We start from the raw sequence: 6,000 nt of genomic DNA on the forward strand, positions 1-6,000 counted from the left end.
AAGGTCACACTTACACAAAATACATCTGTAACAAAGAGCTATTCTATTAAAGAACACGTGAAAATATAACGTTCATTTATTTGTGGAACCTTCTGATAACATAACCTAACCCACAATTGATGTAACCCTTTCGTTTTTCACTTTAGCAATTCGGTCCATTATCATAAAAGATAGAACTCTTCTGGGGGCTAACAGAACACAGAAATATTGGAGAAACGGGCAAAAAAAATTTACTCAAAAATTTCGAACTTTGACTGATATATGTCTTTCGATTTTCGAAAAGAGAAATTCACAAAAAAAACAATACTCAAAATTTCGAACTTTGACTGATATAAGTCTTTCGATTTTCACTTTAGCGATTCGATCCATCGAAATAAAAGTTAGAATTCTTCTGGGGGCTAACAGAACACAGAAATATTGGAGAAATTCGCAAAAAAATTTTACTCAAAAATTTCGAACTTTGACTGATATAAGTCTTCCGTTTTCCACTTTAGCGATTTGATCCATCATGATAAAAGTTGGAACTTCTCTGGGGGCTATCAGAATACAGAAATATTGAAGAAAATGGAAAAAACAATTTTACTCAAAAATTTCGAACTTTGACTGATATAAGTCTTTCGTTTTTCACTTTAGCGATTCGATCCACCATGATAAAAGTTAGAACTCTTCTGGAGGCTATCAGAACACAGAAATATTGGAAAAATTCGCAAAAAAATTTTACTCAAAAATTATGAACTTTGATCGATATAAGACTTTCGTTTTTCACTTTAGCGATTTGATCCATTATGATAAAAGTTAGAACTCTTCTGGGGGCTATCAGAACACAGAGATATAGGAGAAAATCGCAAAAAAAAATGTTACGCAAAATTTCGAACTTTGACTGATATAAGTCTTTCGATTTTCACTTTAGCGATTCGATCCATTATGATAAAAGTTAGAACTCTTCTGTGGGCTATCAGAACACAGAGATATTGGAGAAATTCGCAAAAAAACGAATTTTACTAAAAAATTACCAATTTTGACTGATATAAACCTTTCGTCTTTCATTTTAGCGATTCGATCCATTATGATTAAAGTTAAACTTCTTCTCGGGGCTATCAGAACACAGAGATATTGGAGAAATTCGCAAATAAAATTTTACTCAAAAATTTCGAAATTTGCCTGATATAAGTCTTTCCTTTTTCAGTTCAGCGATTCGATACATCTTGATAAAAGTTATATCTCTTCTGTGGGCTACCAGAACACAGAGATATTGGAGAAATTCGCAAAAAAAACAATTTTACTAAAAAATTTCGAACTTTGACTGATATAAATCTTTCGTCTATTACTTTAGCGATTCGATCCATTATGATATATGTTGTAATTCTTCTCGGGGCTATCAGAACACAGAGATATTGGAGAACTTCGCAAAAAAAATTTTCCTCAAAATTTTCGAACTTTGACTGATATAACTCTTTCGTCTTTCACTTTAGCGATTCGATCCATTATGATAAATGTTATAACTCTTCTCGGGGCTATTAGAACACAGAGATATTGGAGAAAATCGCAAAAAAAATTTTCCTCAAAATTTTCGAACTTTGACTGATAAAACTGTTTCGTCTTTCACTTTAGCGATTCGAGCCATTATAGTAAAAGTTAAAACTCTTCTCGGGGCTATCAGAACACAGAGATTTTGGAGAAATTCGCAAATAAAATTTTACTTGAAATTTCGAAATTTGACTGATATAAGTCTATCCTTTTTCAGTTCAGCGATTCGATACATCATGATAAAAGGTATATCTCTTCTCGGGGCTATCAGAACACAGAGATATTGGAGAAATTCGCAAAAAAAACAATTTTAATAAAAAATTTCGAACTTTGACTGATATAACTCTTTCGTCTTTTACTTTAGCGATTCGATCCATTATGATAAATGTTATAAATCTTCTCGGGGCTAGCAGAACACATAGATATTGGAGAAATTCGCAAATAAAATTTTACCCAAAAATTTAGAAATTTGCCTGATATAAGTATTTCCTTTTTCAGTTCAGCGATTCGATACATCTTGATAAAAGTTATATCTCTTCTGTGGGCTACCAGAACACAGAGATATAGGAGAAATTCGCAAAAAAAACAATTTTACTAAAAAATTTCGAACTTTGACTGATATAAATCTTTCGTCTATTACTTTAGCGATTCGATCCATTATGATATATGTTGTAACTCTTCTCGGGGCTATCAGAACACAGAGATATTGGAGAAATTCGCAAAAAAAATTTTCCTCAAAATTTTCGAACTTCGACTGATATAACTCTTTCGTCTTTCACTTTAGCGATTCGATCCATTATGATAAGAGTCAAAACTCTTCTCGGGGCTATCAGAACACAGAGATATTGGAGAAATTCGCAAAAAAAACAATTTTAATAAAAAATTTCGAACTTTGACTGATATAACTCTTTCGTCTTCTACTTTAGCGATTCGATCCATTATGATATATGTTGTAACTCTTCTCGGGGCTATCAGAACACAGAGATATTGGAGAAATTCGCAAAAAAACCAATTTTACTAAAATATTTCGAACTTTGACTTATATAACTCTTTCATCTTTCACTTTAGCGATTCGATCCATTATGATAAAAGTTAGACCTCTTCTAGGGGCTATAAGAACACAGAGATATTGGAGAAATTCGCAAAAAAAGCAATTTTAATAAAAAATTTCGAACTTTGACTGATATAACTCTTTCGTCTTTTAATTTAGCGATTCGATCCATTATGATAAATGTTATAAATCTTCTCGGGGCTAGCAGAACCCAGAGATATTGGAGAACTTCGCAAAAAAAATTTTCCTCAAAATTTTCGAACTTTGACTGATATAACTCTTTCGTCTTTCACTTTAGCGATTCGATCCATTATGATAAATGTTATAACTCTTCTCGGGGCTATTAGAACACAGAGATATTGGAGAAAATCACAAAAAAAATTTTCCTCAAAATTTTCGAACTTTGACTGATAAAACTGTTTCGTCTTTCACTTTAGCGATTCGAGCCATTATAGTAAAAGTTAGAACTCTTCTCGGGGCTATCAGAACACAGAGATTTTGGAGAAATTCGCAAATAAAATTTTACTTGAAATTTCGAAATTTGACTGATATAAGTCTATCCTTTTTCAGTTCAGCGATTCGATACATCATGATAAAAGTTATATCTCTTCTCGGGGCTATCAGAACACAGAAATATTGAAGAAATTCGGAAAAAAATCAATTTTACTCATAAATTTCGAACTTTGACTGATATAACACTTTCGTCTTTCACTTTTGCGATTGGATCCACTATGAAAAAAATTAGAACTCTTCTCGGGCATATCAGAACACAGAGATATTGGAGAAATTCGCACAAAAATTTTACTCAAAAATTTCGAAATTTGACTGATATAAGTCTTTCCTTTTTCAGTTCAGAAATTCGATACATCATGATAAAAGGTATATATCTTCTGTGGGCTATCAGAACACAGAGATATTGAAGAAATTCGGAAAAAAACCAATTTTACTCAAAAATTTCGAACTTTGACTGATATAACTCTTTCGTCTGTCACTTTAGCGATTGGATCCACTATGAAAAAAATTAGAACTCTTCTCGGGCGTATCAGAAAACAGAGATATTGGAGAAATTCGCACAAAAATTTTACTCAAAAATTTCGAAATTTGACTGATATAAGTCTTTCCTTTTTCAGTTCAGAAAATCGATACATCATGATAAAAGGTATATATCTTCTGTGGGCTATCAGAACACAGAGATATTGAAGAAATTCGGAAAAAAACCAATTTTACTCAAAAATTTCGAACTTTGACTGATATAACTCTTTCGTCTTTCACTTTAGCGATTCGATCCATTATGATAAAAGTTAGAACTCTTCTCGGGGCTATCAGAACACAGAGATATTGGAGAAATTCGCACAAAAATTTTACTCAAAAATTTCGAAATTTGACTGATATAAGTCTTTCCTTTTTCAGTTCAGCGATTCGATACATCATGATAAAAGTTATATCTCTTCTGTGGGCTATCAGAACACAGAGATATTGAAGAAATTCGCAAAAAAAACAATTTTACTAAAAAATTTCGAACTTTGACTGATATAAATCTTTCGTCTATTACTTTAGCGATTCGATCCATTATGATATATGTTGTAATTCTTCTCGGGGCTATCAGAACACAGAGATATTGGAGAACTTCGCAAAAAAAATTTTCCTCAAAATTTTCGAACTTTGACTGATATAACTCTTTCGTCTTTCACTTTAGCGATTCGATCCATTATGATAAATGTTATAACTCTTCTCGGGGCTATTAGAACACAGAGATATTGGAGAAAATCGCAAAAAAAATTTTCCTCAATATTTTCGAACTTTGACTGATAAAACTGTTTCGTCTTTCACTTTAGCGATTCGAGCCATTATAGTAAAAGTTAAAACTCTTCTCGGGGCTATCAGAACACAGAGATTTTGGAGAAATTCGCAAATAAAATTTTACTTGAAATTTCGAAATTTGACTGATATAAGTCTATCCTTTTTCAGTTCAGCGATTCGATACATCATGATAAAAGGTATATCTCTTCTCGGGGCTATCAGAACACAGAGATATTGGAGAAATTCGCAAAAAAAACAATTTTAATAAAAAATTTCGAACTTTGACTGATATAACTCTTTCGTCTTTTACTTTAGCGATTCGATCCATTATGATAAATGTTATAACTCTTCTCGGGGCTAGCAGAACACATAGATATTGGAGAAATTCGCAAATAAAATTTTACCCAAAAATTTCGAAATTTGCCTGATATAAGTATTTCCTTTTTCAGTTCAGCGATTCGATACATCTTGATAAAAGTTATATCTCTTCTGTGGGCTACCAGAACACAGAGATATAGAAGAAATTCGCAAAAAAAACAATTGTACTAAAAAATTTCGAACTTTGACTGATATAAGTCTTTCGTCTATTACTTTAGCGATTCGATCCATTATGATATATGTTGTAACTCTTCTCGGGGCTATCAGAACACAGAGATATTGGAGAAATTCGCAAAAAAAATTTTCCTCAAAATTTTCGAACTTCGACTGATATAAATCTTTCGTCTTTCACTTTAGCGATTCGATCCATTATGATAAGAGTCAAAACTCTTCTCGGGGCTATCAGAACACAGAGATATTGGAGAAATTCGCAAAAAAAACAATTTTAATAAAAAATTTCGAACTTTGACTGATATAACTCTTTCGTCTTCTACTTTAGCGATTCGATCCATTATGATATATGTTGTAACTCTTCTCGGGGCTATCAGAACACAGAGATATTGGAGAAATTCGCAAAAAAACCAATTTTACTAAAATATTTCGAACTATGACTTATATAACTCTTTCATCTTTTACTTTAGCGATTCGATCCATTATGATAAAAGTTAGACCTCTTCTAGGGGCTATAAGAACACAGAGATATTGGAGAAATTCGCAAAAAAAATTTTACCCAAAAATTTTGAAATTTGCCTGATAAAAGTCTTACCTTTTTCAGTTCAGCGATTCGATACATCATGATAAAAGTTATATCTCTTCTTTGGGCTACCAGAACACAGAGATATTGGAGAAATTCGCAAAAAAAATTTTACTCCAAAATTTCGAAATTTGCCTGATATAAGTCTTACCTTTTTCAGTTTAGCGATTCGATACATCATGATAAAAGTTATATCTCTTCTCGGGGCTATCAGAACACAGAGATATTGGAGAAATTCGCAAAAAAAGCAATTTTAATAAAAAATTTCGAACTTTGACTGATATAACTCTTTCGTCTTTTACTTTAGCGATTCGATCCATTATGATAAATGTTATAAATCTTCTCGGGGCTAGCAGAACCCAGAGATATTGGAGAACTTCGCAAAAAAAATTTTCCTCAAAATTTTCGAACTTTGACTGATATAACTCTTTCGTCTTTCACTTTAGCGATTGGATCCACTATGAAAAAAATTAGAACTCTTCTCGGGCGT

Source organism: Solenopsis invicta, chromosome 9 (genome assembly GCF_016802725.1).
Source record: "Solenopsis invicta isolate M01_SB chromosome 9, UNIL_Sinv_3.0, whole genome shotgun sequence".
NCBI classification, from domain to species: Eukaryota; Metazoa; Arthropoda; class Insecta; order Hymenoptera; family Formicidae; genus Solenopsis; species Solenopsis invicta.